This window comes from Bos grunniens, chromosome 8, assembly GCF_055505025.1.
Source record: "Bos grunniens cultivar Pamir isolate PY7600 chromosome 8, Bosgru_T2T1.0, whole genome shotgun sequence".
NCBI classification, from domain to species: Eukaryota; Metazoa; Chordata; class Mammalia; order Artiodactyla; family Bovidae; genus Bos; species Bos grunniens.
Genome location: NC_141172.1, coordinates 65402549 through 65419826, shown reverse-complemented (window position 1 = coordinate 65419826; position 17278 = coordinate 65402549). Strand labels below are relative to the sequence as shown.

At 38.5% G+C, this 17278-nt stretch overlaps 1 protein-coding gene across 2 annotated transcripts in view; it reads right to left on the bottom strand.

The window, feature by feature from the left end:
- Positions 1 to 8523, bottom strand: part of LOC147367284 (spermatogenesis-associated protein 31E1-like) — a 40172-nt gene extending 31649 nt beyond the window's left edge. Inside the window, exon 1 of one of the 2 annotated variants that reach the window (XM_086414392.1) lies at positions 8393 to 8523. The gene's annotated coding sequence lies outside the window, so the exon portion shown is untranslated. Of the gene's footprint in view, positions 1 to 237; positions 354 to 8392 lie in introns of those variants that run through there. The other variant, XM_086414393.1, reaches the window with a different exon arrangement.
- Between the last annotated feature and the right edge of the window lie 8755 nt (positions 8524 to 17278).

The following is a 17278-nucleotide window of genomic DNA, read 5'->3' as shown; positions in this document are numbered from 1 at the left end:
TTCAAAGATAAGGGTAAGTGTTCTTTTTAGAAAGAGCAGTTACATTTATTTTTATTATTTATATCTTCTACAAACTTTTGAAACAGTGATTCTCTCTTCCCTCCCTGCTACCATCCTTACAAAGTGAATTCAAGTGAAATACTTCTGACAACTTTAAAGTCTAAGTTGCAACATAAATTCTATTCCTTCTTTGATGCAAAATGGAATACTACTTCTTCTTTGGCACAGGCCACTTACCTCTTTCTTTGAAGTTGGACTATAGTTGTTTCATGGATGTGGGTTCTTATGCCATGATGTGAGCACACCAGATCTCTGCTGTGCTACTGCAATGCCCCTTTGGGTTTGGAGACCCTCACAAATGGAAAAAAGGAATTCACTTTAGCCAAAAGGCAATGGGATGTCAGAGCAAATATGTAAGACATGCTAGTGGCTTTCTGGGTTAGCAGACCCGGCGGTTGGTATATACTCAGTATCCCTAGAAGGTACTTTTAAGGAGATGAAATGTACACTACTGAAAAAGATAAAAATTAAAATATACAACTGTTTTCATAGAAATTTGGATATAATTTTTACACATAGATTGTTTTGTTTATATAGTTGTAGAAGAATTGATGCTTTTGAACTGTGGTATTGGAGAAGACTCTTGAGAGTCCCTTGGACTGCAAGGAGATCCAACCAACTAAAGGAAATCAGTCCTGAATATTCATTGGAAGGACTGATGCTGAAGCTGAAACTTCAATACTTTGGCCACCTGATGTGAAAAACTGGCTCATTTGAAAAGACCCTGATGCTGGGAAAGTGAAGGCAGTAGGAGAAGGGGATGACAGATGCTGAGATGGTTGGATAGCATCACCAATTTGATGGACATGAGTTTGAGTAAGCTCCGAGAGTTGGTGATGGACAGGGAGGCCTGGCATGCTGCAGTCCATTGGATCACAAAGAGTCAGATATGACTGAGCGACTGAACTGAACTGAACTGAACTGAACAAAGTAATCCTGAATATGCATATGAATAACATGTTCTGTTTTGTAAGACATCTGTGAAGCTTATAGGTATTTATATTGAGTAGTCAGAATGATAGCATTTTACGACTGGCTTTGAAATCCCTCACCTTACACACTGGATGAAGAAACTGATGATCAGAGAGGTAAGTAATTTTTTTTCAGTTAGACCCTGAGCTTGGAAAAGAAACTGAATTCTTCTAACACGGGGATGGTTCCTCCTTTTTGCCATAGACCCCTGTCTGAAAAGTCTTAGGGTCCATGGCAATATCATGCAGTGTATCTCTCACTATCTTGTTCTCTGTGATTAACACTATTATTTATGGAGTTTATTCAAAGGTGCAGGATTTTTAAATGGGAGAGATGCAACTTCCCATAATCTATAAGTGCTTCTATATCATGTACCCACATCCAAAAGGTGAGAAACCAAGGACCTTCCCCAAGCTCTGGACTATAGTAGTAGATATCCCAGGCAGTAAAACATGTTTTGGAATAAAGAAATGATGATTTATACCAGACTTCTGTAGCCCTGTGGATTCCCTACAACTTTATGTTTCATATTCTTTTTTGGCCTATATTCTCAAGTATTTTGTTTCATTATTGTTATGTTTCCTTTTTAAAAAAGCTTAACAATGTATTTTTAAAATTTATTTTATATTAGAGTGTAGTCGATTTACAATGTTGTGTTAGTTTCAGGTGTACAGCAAAGTGACTCAGTTATAGGAGTTTGGGATGAACATAAACATACCGCTGTATATAAAGCCAATAATCAATAAATTTCATATTCTTAATGCAAGACTCTGCAAAACAGTTTAGAAATCAATGCGAAGATTTTGTAAATTAAGACAGCACTTTTGTTTTCTCCCATTTCCTACTTATTGAATGTTCTTTCTGCAAATACATCAGGCCTCTTTATCTCCCTATGAAATATCAGTGCTACGTAAGAATGTTGGAATCAGATGATTCCAACATGTCTGACATCTTGTTGTTGGTGTCCATTGAATGTCTTTTCTCATATATGTTGTGATTGTCTTGGTTCTTAGTGATGAGTGATTTTCAATAAAAACCTAAATGTTTTGAGTATTACATTTTGAGATTCTGGAGCTTTTATAAATCTTCTGTTCGACCTGAAACCACTCTCACAGGGGAAGACAAGCCACGTCATTACTGACTGGTAAAAGTGGGGATCCAGGTTATGGTCTCTAGGTCTTGAATTTGTTTTTGTTCACACCCAGGGGGGTAAGGATTTCCCTGTTACTGCTCAGTGCGATTGAGAGTTCTGGATCTCACTGGACCTTCACTGATACCTCCTGCTGGGAGGGGCATGGGTGCCTTGTTCCTGCTTCTCCTTTTGCCTAACCTGACACCATGGGAAGACCCATTACTTTTGAATGGTGGTGAGCATCCTGACTCTGAAACCACCTCAGCAGTGAGGAGTCAGAGTGCTTTGCTCTTGTAGGGTGGAGGTGAAGTCCAGGGTCTCTGTGGTCTTCAGGGACACTGCTGAGACTGACACTCAATACCACCAGCACTCATAACAACTGCTAAAGATGAATATTCTGGCTCCTTATATTGTCAAACTAAGTCATATGGACCTTGTTCAGGCCTAGCTCAGTGGAGGCTCTCTGCTTCAGCAGGGGAGGATTCTTTTTTGAGTAAGCAAATAATGAAACCGAAGCTGAGATCAAAACAGCACAAGCTTTGGTTGGTTGGCCAAAGAATGAAGAAGCTGGAACTAACCATGCCCCTCCCATACCCCTCCCTCACAGATCAACTTCTTGCCCACCTGGTGAGAGGAATTTAATTGTAAAGAATAAAGACAAAGAGAGGAAGAGTGAGGTGGATGATGGGGAGTCATATGCACTAGTCCACAAGGGAAGGGAAGGGCTTTTTCCAAGGAAGTGTGCCACCTCCTTTTTATCCATTTTTGGTCCTTAATTTCTGGTCCTGACCACCCATAGGTGTGCCATTTAATATGCTAAAGTGGTGAAATCAACATATAATGAGACTCAAGGTCTATTGGAAGCTAGATTTGTCACCATCTTTGTTTCAGCTTGTTCCATCTGTGTGTGTGTGTGTGTGTGTGTATAGCTTCCTGTCTTAACTCTGAACCCTTTACCTTAAAGATTTATGTTCTCTCCCACTAAACGCCTTCCCTTATAGCTCAGTCAGTAAAGAATCTGGCTGAAATGCAGAAGACCGGGGTTTGATCCCTGGGTCAGGAAGATACCCTGGAGAAGAGAATGGTAACCCACTTCAGTATTCTTGCTTGGAGAATCCCATGGACAGAGGAGCCTGGCAGGCTATAGTCCATGGGGTTGCAGAGTTGGACATGATTCAGCGACTAAACCACCACCACTGCTAAAGGTGGCAGAGGTGTGGAGAGATGTTCAAAGTTGTGAGCAAAAACTTGGAGCAGCTCCAGCAACACTTACTCAAGCCTTCTCTGACCCCCAGGGGTTGGAGGAGTCAGCTGCATTGCCTCATTACATCTGGCAAGGATGAAAATCTACATTCCCAACTTTTCCTTTGCTGGTGGAATTGGGGAAGAGGCTGAGATTTCTTCCCTTACTGAGAGTAAGGCAGTTATTAATGATATGGAGCAGAGCCCAGTGGGGTTCTTGGCCACAAAGCCTTTCTGTGTCTCTCATTTCTTTGACTACAAGAAATAAGCTTCATTCAGCATCCCTGACCTTCCCTGAGTTCCAGTTGACAGATTCAAGTAGTTATTAATTAGGGAAGGGAGGGGATGTGAGAGCAGGGAAAAACAAACAGTCAACACAAACAGTAATGCATCCTTGGGCCAAGGTCCTGATTCCCCTTACACAACTATATCTATGAGCCATTTATAGATACTTAAACCCCCTCCAAGTGGAAGAAATTTACATGGTATGCTGCCCACAAGCATGTAGAATAAAGGGAATGAGTATGAAGAAAGAGCCAGATGTCTTATCCTAGAAATCCATGAGAAAGGGATAATAACACAAGGAGGATTGAAATTTGGGGAGAAGAGAGAGGTTGGATTAAAGGTGTCTTGAGTTGAAGGGGAGAGAAAAATTCCCAGGTCAGGGTATATGGAACATCTTCGTTAGAGGCCATGGAAAACTCTTCCATGACTGAATTGAAAGATATTAAACATGGCAGGTATTAATAGACATGATGATGTCAGGCTGATTCTGGGAAGAGCACTCTGTGCATACCCCCTTCCCATTTACCCTCTTCTACTTTGATTTTCATGTTTCCATTTCACAGTTGCTAGAAAAAGTTACTCTTGCTGCATAGGTTAAAAAAAAGACAAAACCAAAATGCTTTCAGAAATGCGAAGAAGAACTTTTCAGAGAGACTCACAGCCTCACAGGAGAAGAAGGGAAAATTTGTTTCAATCCTTCTTTTCCTTCCAGAAACTCCTCACATAGTCTTCTCTGAGTCCTGATCCATCAGACTTGCTCCTCTCCTGAATCCCCTGCCCCATCCCCACACAAGGCACTGCCCTCCACATCCTCGAACACAAGGTGGTGATATGTGAACCCCCATCCTTATTCCCTCTGACCTCAAATCCTCCAAAACCTGGGGACCAGGAAAGGTCCCAAACAGTATGACTTCTTTCAATGGGGCACAGAAATGTTAACAGAAAGAAAGAAAGGAAGGAAAGAAAGAAGGAAGGAAGAAACAAAAAAAAGAAAAATAAATGAGTTTTGAATCTCCCATCCAAACTACTTCAGTCTCTTCTTCCAGAAAATCTTTTTGTAAAAGGAAAATATCGTAAAAGCCTGACATTGCCTTTTCTATTAGATGCATTATATCACTGTTAATTATGTCTAATAAGTCCAGTACTACTTTCCAAATCTGGTTTTTCAGTCAGCAGCACATTTAACTAGTCCAATGGTATATCCTGATGATGCATTGGTAACCAAATGTCATTCTTGAAAAAAACATGGAATTTTTTACTATTTTCTAATGCAGGAGTTTTGCAATCAGATATCTAAAATACATAGTGAAATTAATTTCATCATTAAACTTGAGCAATTGGTCTTAAGTTATGAACATAAATTATGAATAATCATTAATTAGTCCAGCTTAGTTTACTAATGGAGAAGGCAATGGCACCCCACTCCAGTACTCTTGCCTGGAAAATCCCATGGATGGAGGAGCCTGGTGGGCTGCAGTCCACTGGGTTGCTATGAGTCAGACTCGACTGAGAAACTTCACTTTCACTTTTCACTTCATGCACTGCAGGAGGAAATGGCAACCCACTCCAGTATTCTTGCCTGGAGAATCCCAGGGACGAGGGAGCCTGGTGGGCTGCTGTCTATGGGGTCGCACAGAGTCAGACATGACTGAAGCAACATAACAGCAGCAGCAGCAGCAGTTTACTAACATGTAATCCTCAATGGAGTGTAAAAAAAAGAATGTAGAATTGCATATTATATTACCTAGCCTTGGAGACTCTCTGGTTTCAGGACAAGGTCACATTTGGAAAACAATTTCTTTAGTGTTTCTCAAACTTTATTCAGTTTAGTTGCTCAGTCATGTCAGACTCTTTGTGACCCCATGGACTGCAGCATGCCAGGCCTCCCTGTCCATCACCAGCCCCTGGAGTTTACCCAAACTCATGTCCATTGAGTCAGTGATGCCATCCAACCATCTCATCCTCTGTCATCCCCTTCTCCTTGCACCTTCAATCATTCCCAGCATCAGGATCTTTTCAAATGAGCCAGCTCTCTGCATCAGGTGGCCAAAGTATTGGAGTTTTAGCTTCAGCATCAGTCCTTCCAATGAATATTCAAGACTAATTTCCTTTAGGATGGACTGGTTGGATCTCCTTGCAGTCCAAGGGACTCTCAAGAGTCTTCTCCAACACCACAGTTCAAAAGCATCAGTTCTTGGCACTCAACTTTCTTTATAGTCCAACTCTCACATACATACATGACTACTGGAAAAACCATAGCTGTGACTATACAAACCTTTTTGGCAAAGTAATGTCTCTGTTTTTTAATATGCTGTATAAGTTAGTTATAACTTTTCTTCCAAGAAGCAAGTGTCTTTTAATTTAATGGCTGCAGTCACCATCTGCTGTGATTTTGGAGCCCCCCAAAATAAAGTCTTTCACTGTTTCCCCATCTATTTGCCACAAAGTGATGGGACCAGATGCCATGATCTTAGTTTTCTAAATGTTGAGTTTTAAGCCAGAGGACATAGTAATTACTGGGAGGACCCCCAGCCTCAGAGATTCTGATCCAGTAGTTTGAGGCTGGTATAGGGAATCTGCTTTTCTAATGAAAGATGCTACTGATACTGCAGGCCATCTGTACACCTTGAGCAGTGCTGTCTTAAAGCATTTCCTGTTTATTTTCATTTTCATTATTGCTATGTTCTCCGTATCTAGTTATTAGAATCATTCACTATATTATAATCATTCACTATAACTAAAGAGAAGTAAGAAATTTGCTCCCTTTAATTGTTTGATCTTGAATTATGTCCTTTGCTAAGCTACCACTGAACACAGGAATATAAAATAAATCCCTTACTTTTAATAGTTAGAATATCAAGTATTAAGAATGTGCAGTTTCACTTAGTAGTGTTTTTTACTTAAAATAATGTTTTCTCGTGTTTATCTTTCCTGATGGACACAGACAGGGCCTGTGACATAGCAGTTTCTGGCACATGAATCTGCTGAAGGGACACACTCTTGTCTTCCCAGACCTTGAGAATGAGCAGGCATTGTCAATTAAGTAAGGATTACACTTATTATGATAAACAGAGTCCAAGCTCTACTGAGGGTAGTGACAATATCTACTTTGTTTATTGCTATATTCTCCGTTTAAAGCATGCTGAAGTCATTCAATAAATGTTTGTTGAATAAATGAAAAAAAAATAATGTGCAGTTTGAATGAGCAAGATATCCTTGGTCCTTCAGTGCAGCCCTCAAGTGAAAAAAAATGCTAGGAACTGTTTCAGTTATGATGTCATCATGCCAGTCAAGCTTACTCTTCCTACAGATAGTGTGGTGGTATTGGCTGCTGGTGGCATTTTTCTCATTAGTCCTTACTTGGAGCATTTTCCTCATTAGCTTGGAGCTCTTCCTTGGAGCATTTTTCTCATTAGCCCTTGCTTGGAGAATAGAAGGATATTTAAATTGAACTCACCCTGTCTTGGTTTGACCAGTGTCCATTTAATTGGAATAATTAGCTTTTCCAAAAGTTGTATTGATTTTAAGGATATTTTTACTTTTCTGAAGGTTTGAAAACCTCATCGATGAGGATCACTTGAGAGACATGACCACTCCCCAAGGCCAGTGACTGATACTTCCCAGCCACAAGACTTTTCTGGCTGTTGGCAAGAGGCACGAGTGTCTAGCATGTGGGCCTGTCCATAGTGCAGCTTATACCATGAACATGGCTTATTCCAGAGCAAGTGAATGTGAGAGGCAGAGCAAGCCATTTTGTCACTTCATCTTGGAAGTGCTATGCTTATGTATGCTTCTGCTATATTCTATTTGTTCAGAGGCAAGTCATACATCTAGTCTGTATTTGTGGGAAGGGAGATTATACAACAGTTGGAATGCAAGTGTATAGCAGTCTTTGGGGGTTATCTTAGAGGTTGCCTTCCATAAGAACATTTTTGAAATGCTTTCTAAATATATAAAATGAGCCAGGCTCCACAATTTATTTGTCGTAAAATTTCTCTGGTCAGTTTTAACATCAAAACAGTATACACAGTGATTAGTCTTAATTATTGACAAATCACAACAGGCAATTTTTCTAATTTGGTAATACAGTTGAAATTTCTGATCACTCCAAATTTAATAATTTGTCTCCTGTTTTCCACATAAAATTTGTTCTTTAAAGTTTATTTTTCTCTTGAAGTATAACTGATTTACAATGTTGTATTATAAAATTTGTTTCAGATAGAAAATTTTTTTTAAAGTTCAGAGGCCAATTTCGAGCTTAAATAAATACTTTTACAGGTCTTAAAATCAAAGAAAATACTTTTCAATTTTAGGGTGATTAAATGATCCTTAGAAACTTATACTATGTATTTGCTTATAGAACATTTCAAGTTTGAGTACAACTTTCAAATAATAACAAATTCATACAAAATATTATTTCATCAGTATCCAACATGGACCTCACAGTTCATACACTCAGGAGGCCCACCTGAGACTGGGAAGTTATGATACAATTAAAATTTTTGATCACTCCAAATTTAATAATGTGTCCCCCAGTTTTCATATAATATTTGTTTTTTTCTGTTCCTCCCTCTTCAGTGAGGACCACAGCTCAGCCAGTAAGACAGGGCTGACTAACCAGTTCACACTCTAAAAGTAGACTTGTATTACCTCATTCAAACTCCCTGGTAAAAAAAACTGTATTCCAGGCATTTTTCTTACCTTTATCCCAAAGGTGCACTGAAGAAACTAGAAGACAATTTTCTCAGAAGACACATCTGGTTCTTCTGTGTGAACTTCAGTCACTCTAAATGACTGTTTTCTGTAAAAATTTTCAGCTTGTAAAAATCCTGGCACAGTATCAGACTTCACTTGAATTCTACTCTGGTAGCAGTGGGTGGAGAGGAAAGTCATGTAAGGACAATATCTTACACAAGAACACAGTCTTGCACTTAAGTGTCTCCTTGGTCACATTAAGCCTGTTTCCTCTATAGTAAAAATAATGTGAAAGAGTGACCTTGGGTTAGGCAAAGTCTTAGATACAACATCAAAAGCACAAGTGATTAAATAAAGATAAGTTGGTCTTCAAACATTTTGAACTTCAAAAGATACCATTAATAAATGAAAAAAAAAACAAGCCACAGATTGGGGAAAAAAAATTCAAAGCATATATGTGATAAAAGACTTCTATGTAAAATATACTTTAAAATCATATTCAATTACCAGAAGATAAAAATGAAATTTTTGAATAGAAATTTCATCAGAGACAACATATATAGGACTGGCCAATAAGTACTTCCTTGCATGACTCTCAATATTATTAGCCATCAGAGGAATACAAACAAAAAACACAGTGAGATACTAAGTCACAGTCACTAGGATGACTACAATAAAAACTCTGGACAATAATAAGTGCTGGAGATGACGTAGAGAAATTTGAACCATCATTCATTCCTCATGGAAATAGAAAAAGATGCTATTTTCACTTATTTAAAAATTAACACATAAATTTTCTATATGATCCAGTAATTACTTTGCTGAGTATCCATCCAAGAGAAATGAAAATATGTGTCTATACAAAGATTTGTATATAAATATTCAAGCAGTATCATAACAAAAAGTGTAAAAAGTACAAATGCCTGTCCATGCTACAACATAGACAAACCTCAAATATGTTACAAGTACATTTTAAAAAGCATAGATTATAAAATTCCACTCATATGAAATGTCTACAAAAGAGAAACCTATAGAGACAGAAAGTGAGTTAGTGACCATTCACAATTTGAGTGGGAATGAAGAGTGACTGCAGATGAACACAAGAGATCTTTTTGTGGTGATGGGAACTACAAATTTACTATAAAGTGTTGAATTTTACACCTAAATATGGCTACATATATATATATGGAGTATGTATGTGATACAGTGGAGAAGGAAATGGCAAACCACTCCAGTATTCTTGCTTGGGAAATCCCATGGACAGAGGAACCTGGGGGGCTACAGTCCATGGGGTCACAAAAGAGTCAGACACAACTTAGAAACTAAAACAAGCAACTAACAAAGCAAATGATATATATATACATATATATGATATATATATATATATATCATATATATATACACACGAAAAAAATGGTAAAAATGAAGTAAAATAGTAACTTTCAGAGTTACAGTAAAAAGTGGGTGATACAGGGGATAGTTGATGAATGACAGCTATTAATATCACAAGAAGATTCTAATTCTTATTTATAAACATTTCAACTGCTATGTAAGATTATTATCCTAAGAGATCAAATTTGTATGTATACTTAAAAAGTGGAGTGATAACTCAGCTTCCCCCCACATTCTTGTGCCATTTAGTTAAAAACAGAAAATGAAGAATATGTGAATATCACCTACAGATGGAATTATGTCCATAATTTAATTAGGCTTTATCAGCATTTGAAATTGTTTTCCTTAAATTCTAATCCTTGAAATAAAAGCACAATCATTTCTTTTAGAAATCTTCACTTCAAAGTGAAACCAAATTATTTAATTGTATTTGCATCAGCTGAATCTTAGGAAGCCGTTTTTATTTTTAAACATTTGGTAATTTTCTTTTATAGCTCTTGAAAAGTAGAAAAAAATCCTTTTAGCTTATAGTCTATAATTAGAGATATAGAGAAAAAAAGAGAATGAAAACTGAAATCCTGGTAATAGAATGAATTTTATAGGACAGTAGAAACTTTGAGAGCCACAAATTTAAATTAACACTTTATGTTTGCAAGCTGTTAGAGCCATTGCATTTTGCTGCCCTTCTATCTGAAAGACGCATATTTTAAATACTGAGTGTATGAATTGGACATTTTTATAAATGACAAATCAAGAGAAACAGGCAGGAAGGGTGGTGGTGGTGGTGGCTGTTCAGTGGCTAAGTTGTGTTTGACTCTTTGCCACGCCACAGACTGTACCTGCCAGGATCCTCTGTCCTTCACCATCTTCTGGAGTTTGCTGAAATTCATGAAGCATGGGGAATCCATTTTAGTGAGGGATCCAGTCATACCAGCACCACATAACTAAGAAAAATAGTGCACAACCATCCTATAATCCACCAATGGAGACCAATAGAGGGAGAAACTCATTTCACATGCTAACAAGGTCATGCTCAAAATCCTCCAAGCTAGGCTTCAACAGTACGTGAACTGAGATCTTCCAGATGTACAAGCTGGATTTAGAAAAGGCAGAGGAACCAGAGACCAAATTGCCAACATCCATTGGATCATGGAAAAAGCAAGAGAATTCCAGAACAACAACTACTTCTGCTTCATTGACAACACTTAAGTCTTTGACTATGTGGATCACAACAGACTGTGGAAAATTCTTAAAGAGATGGGAATACCAGACCACATAGCTCAGTTGGTAAAGAATCCACCTGCAATGCAGGAGACCCCTATTCAATTCCTGGGTCAGGAAGATCCACTGGAGAAGGGATAAGCTTCCCACTTCAGTATTCTTGGGCTTCCTTTGTGGTTCAGCTGGTAAAGAATCCACCTGCAATGCAGGAGACCTGGGTTCAATCCCTGGGTTGGTAAGATCCCCTGTAGAAAGGAAAAGTTACCTACCCCCATATTCTGGCCTGGAGAATTCCGTGGACTCTATAGACCATGGTGTCCCAAAGAGTCAGACACAACTGAGCAACTTTCACTTTCACTTTTACCTGCCTCTTGAGAAGCCTGTATGCAGGTCAAGAAGCAACAGTTAGAACTGAACATGGAACAACAGACTGGTTCAAAATTGGGAAAGGAGTACATCAAGGTTGTATATTGTTACCCTGCTTATTTAACTTCTATGCAGAGTACATCATGTGAAATGCTGAGCTGGATGGAGCACAAGCTGGAATCAAGATTGCCAAGAGAAATATCAATAACCTCAGATATGCAGATGACACCACCCTTATGGCAGAAAGCAAAGAAGAACTAAAGAGCCTTTTTATGAAAGTGGAAGAGGAGAGTGAAAAAGCTGGCTTAAAACTCAGCATTCAAAAAACTAAGATCATGGCATCCGGTCCAATCACTTCATGGAATACAGATGGGAAAACAATGGAAACAGTGATAGACTTTATTTTCTTGGGCTCCAAAATCACTGTGGATGGTGACTGCAGTCATGAAATGAAAAGACGCTTGCTCCTTAGAAGAAAAGCTATTACCAACCTAGACAGGATATTAAAAAACAGAGGCATTACTTTGCTGATAAAAGTCCATCTAATCAAAGCTATGGTTTTTCCAGTAGTCATGTATGGATGTGAGAGTTGGACTATAAGTAAGCTGAGCACCGAACAATGGATGCTTTTGAGCTGTGGTGTTGGAGAAGACTCTTGAGAGTCCCTTGGACTGCAAGGAGATCCAACCAGTCCATCCTAAAGGAAATCAGTCCTGGATATTCATTGAAAGGACTGATGCTGAAGCTGAAACTCCAATACTTTGGCCACCTGATGCGAAGAGCCAATTCATTGGAAAAAATCCTGATACTGGGAAAGATAGAAGGCAGGAGGAGAAGGGGATGCCAGAGGACCAGATGGTTGGATGACATCACTGACTCAATGGACATGAGTTTGAGCAAACTCCAGGAGATGGTGTAGAACAGGGAAGCCAGTCATGCTGCACTCCATGGAGTCACAAAGAGTCAGATGCAACTGAACAACAGCAAGAGGAAGAAACAGAGTTTATCCATCAATGGAAATGCAACAAATTGGTAGAATAAACCAGAGTATGCAAAACCAGAGTATGTGAAAATATGAATGAAACATACTGTTAAGATTCCTTGGAAAATCACAGAATCCCCTTAGGGGGCCTTAAGCCCTGATGTATTAAACAGCATCTATCTGCTCAAAGTACCAAAACAAATTGTGAACTTATCGCTTCAGAAGTCAGTCAGATCAAAAAGAAAATTCAATACCAGGAGCATAATGAGATAGAAAGCCTAATTTACTTGACAGAAAAGTAGGATCAATTTAAAACATCATGTGGGTAACAGAACTTTAAAATGAGCCAAACAGCCTAGACAAGAACATTTCAACAGAAGAAAAATGCCCTAATACATTATCTTATCCATCTGTTATGGGAAAGTTTGGAACACTTTTTAAAAATAATACTTTTTCTTTAAATATAACTAACTTTAGTGTGCTGAATAGTGTCCCCTCAAAATTCATGTCTTTCCAGAACCTCAGAATGTGACCTTACTTGGCAATAGGGCATTTGCAAATGTAATGAAGGGAAGGATTATGATGAAATTTTATTAAATTAGTGTGGGCTCAAATCAAAATAGGTTGCCCTTATAAGAAACAGAAAAGAACACATGCACAGACACAAGGAATGGAGTCAGAGATTGGAGTGATCAACCCAGCAAATGCCAAGGACTGCCAGTAACCATCAGAAACTAGGAGAGAGGAGATCACACCTGCTAAGTCGCTTCAGTCGTGTCTGACTCTGTATGACCCCATAGACAGTGGCCCACCAGGTTCTCCCGTCCCTGGGATTCTCCAGACAAGAACACTGGAGTGGGTTGCCATTTCCTTCTCCAATGTATGAAAGGGAAAAGTGAAAGTGAAGTCGCTTAGTCATGTCCGACTCTTCACGACCCCATGGTCTGCAGCCTACCAGGCTCCTCTGTCCATGGGATTTTCCAGGAAAGAGTACTGGATTGGGGTGCCATTGCCTTCTCCAGTCAATCCTAAAGGAGATTAGTCCCGAATATTCATTGGAAGGACTGTAGCTGATGCTGAAGCTCCAATACTGTGGCCACCTGATGTGAACAGCTGATTCATTGGAAAAGGCCCTGTTGCTGAAAAAGATTGAGGGCAAAAGGAGAAGTGGGCAGCAGATTAGATCACATCTGAGATGGTTAGATAGGCATCACAGACTCAGTGGACATGAATTTGAGCAAGCTCTTGGAGATACTAGAAGACAGAGGAACCTGATGGGCTATAGTCCATGGGGTCACAAAGATCAGACATGATTTAGTAACTAAATAACAACAACAAATGGAACAGATAGTCCCTCAGAGCTTCCAGAAGGAATTAACCGTGTCCAGACCTTTATCTTTGGACATCTGGCTTCCAAAATGGTAGAGAGAAAATATTTCTGTTGTTTTAAGCCAACAGGTTTGTGCAAATTTGTTTTGGCAGCCCTAGGAAACTAATACAGATCCTGGTACTGGGAATCAGAGTGAAGTAGGAATAGGTACCTAAAGATGTGGACATTGCTTTAAACTTGGGTAATGAGAAAAGGCTAGAAGAATTTAGAGGGTGATGATAGAATATCTCAGATTGTCTTGATGATAAGGTAGAAATAGGACATTAAAGATGATTCTGGTGAAGCTCAGAGAGGAGTCAAAAGTATTGTAAATAGTGCCTAATCATTGACCTCCTGCTATTTATGAACAGAATCTTGAGAAAAATATTAATTTTTAAGGTCTCTCTGTGTGTGCTTGCTCAGCTGTGTCTGACCCCATGGACTATAGCCTGCCAGGCTCCTCTGTCCATGGGATTCTCCAGGCAAGAATACTGGAGTGGGTTGCCATTTCCTTCTCCAGGAAGTAATGAAGGGAGGCTATTAAACTCCTGAGATTCTACAAGCAAGAAGTGGACTGGTAGAACTACTTGGCTGTACCATGGGATGCCCATAAGGAAAAAGGATGAATGACTCCAAAGATTGAGCTGTGGAAACGGAGGTAAAACACAGAGACACAGACCAAAGGCCAGGGGCCAACACGGCCACCACCATGAGCCCAAAGGACAGGGCATCAGGCCTCAGAAAATCTTCTTTGAAACCTAATGGGATTTGCCCTGCTGGGCTTAGAACTGCTTTGTGTCTCCTTACCATTCCTAGATGGAAATGAGAATGTCTATCTCACACAGTGTAAAAAGAGAAGAGACATAACTTTGCCTACAAAGTTCTGTATAGTCAAAGCTATGGTTTTTCCAGTAGTCATGAACAGATATGAGAGATGAACCAAAATTCTGAGCTCTGAAGAACTGATGCTTTCAAACTGTGGTGCTGGAGAATACTCTTGAGTATCATCTCTTGGACAGCAAGGAGATCAAACCAGTCAATCCTAGAGGAAATAACCCTGAATATTCATTGGAAGGACTGATGTTGAAGCTGAAGCTCTAATATTTTGGCCACCTGATGTGAAGAGCTGACTCATTGGAAGAGACCCTGATGCCAAGAAAGACTGGGGGCATGAGGAGAAGGGGGTGACAGAGGATGAGATGGTTAGATGGCATCACTGACTCAATAGACATGAGTTTCAGCAAGCTCTGGGAGACAGTGAAGGACAGGGAAGCCTGTCATGCTGCAGTCCATGGAGTCATAAAGAGTCCGACACAATTTAGTGACTGAAGAGCAACATCCTATACCTGTACAATAACTCTGTCCTGGAGGGGTAATTGTTACTGAGTCTAAGCTCATACTGCTCGCTAAGCTGACAGGCCAATAATCAAGAAACAAGTTGTTGGGACAAGGAATAATGACTTTATTTGGAAAGCCAGCAAACTGAGTAGATGGTGGATTGTGTCCCAAAGAGTCAGGCTTCTTTTATACTAAAAGGGGAAAGAGTGAAATCAAACTTTTTCTGGTTTCCATCAACCTCTGGAGGAGATGTGTTGATTTCTTCTTCCCACAGTCATTCACAGATAGCTAGTCAGGATGTTTCCTGTGAACTAAAGAAAGGTATTTTAGCTTAATGCTCATTACCTATGAGACAGGGTTCCCAGAGATGGACCATTATTTATAATCTAAGCTTATAGGCAACATCCCTTTAGTGATTAACTTGTAATAGAATACAAAAGATTCTTCCTTATTCCAAAAGGTTGTTTTCTAGTTTCATAGGTCCACAGATGGGGAGACAGTTTTCCTATGCATGGACCATATACAAAGTCTCATTGCTGCCTGATTTAGATGATGAGATTTGGGACTTTTTGTGTTGATGATATTTAGGTGAGTTTGAGCTTAGAATTGATGCTGGAAAGGGTTAAATTTTTGAGATTTTGATGGGACGAATATATTGGGCACCTGAGAGGAACAGCTCCGGAGCTGTTACTCTTCATTGCTCTTTTATTCAGAGTTTTACAAACAAATTTCTTTTATTTTTCATATGAATTTTAGAATTGGCTTGACTAAAGCACCTCACCACTCACCAAAACAAAATGAAAACCAAAACTGTTGTTATTTTATTTGGGATCACATTAACTGCATAAATTAACTTAGGAAAGCTAATGTCTTAAGGATACTATCTGTCTAGTTAAAACCCATTGTTTGAGACATAGTTACCTGGCTAATTTATCACTAATTCCCTCTTCTCTTCTACCCATATTTCTTGAAATTCTTCTTTATTTATATGTCAAGTCTGCTCACTTATTATCTCAGTCCTAGATATTCTAAAAGATACAAAGTAGAATCATATTCTGCTTTCAAGCTGTCTGTAATTTCATAATGAAGATATGATATTTGTATTTATTGAGTTAAAAATAGTAAATATCTCAAAAAACAGAAAACTTCTTTTAGTGGAAAATAAATATTTCCACTTCACTTTCTAATTTACTGAGCAGTGTACCAAAGGCTAGTAGAAAATGGATATGATGAACTTTGGAACAGGCACACCTGAATTAATTGCCTAGGGGCAGGGCCTAGGTAAGGAAACTTGATTCAAATTTTGGGACCAGTTTTCTTGCTTTCATAATGACATATATCTTCTTTTTAGAGCTATTATGAAGATGAAAAGAAATATTTTGTAAAATATCTATTAAATAATATATTCCCTTTAAATCATACTGTCCCTTCTGATACATTTCTTGTCTAAAGTTCAATGAGCCCATTCAATTGATACAATCTATCAAGAAAAAAACATTTAATTGAGAACTGTATATCTTATGTGTCACTTGTATATCTTGCTTTAAAGTTATTTTGAAAAATCACTTGAATTTCAAACCACTGAAATTCATGACTAAAAATAAGTCAAATAAATAGAACAAAAAAGACTATCTTCTATCAAATGTAAGTTTTCTTCATGTAGGTTTTGTACAGTAAACATTCATCATAGTTTCGATTTTTTGTTATTGTTCTTATTATGCAAATTAGGTAGTTTCTTCCCTGTATCTTCTCAATGGTGGTTGATTACAAATGTATCTTTTTATAGGGCAATTCTGTCTAGAATAGGATTCTGCAAAGCAGGCAAAAGTGACACAATTATAAATGAAAATGTTCTTCTGCAACTCAGTCTAAGTTAATGTGGATTATTAATCCATAGCTTCTTATCAGAAGTACATTAAGGGAGTATATATCCAGGATATAATTATACTGCATGTCTGTTGGTGATTGTAAAACTATTGATGTCCCTTCATTCATCTGATTTTATCTGCTTAAATTTTTACAGATTTAACTGTAAATCCAAAAGAGAAATTATTGCTGTCAGTGTTGGGGCTGCATAGTAACTATATAATAAGTTGTTCCTAGGAACCACAAAATTCTTGAGACTTGATTTGCTGGAAGGATAGCATCTGTTTTAAATATAACCTGTTACTGGGAGAGTCAAGGTCAAAGCCACAATGTCCATTGTAGATAGGGGGTGCTCTTT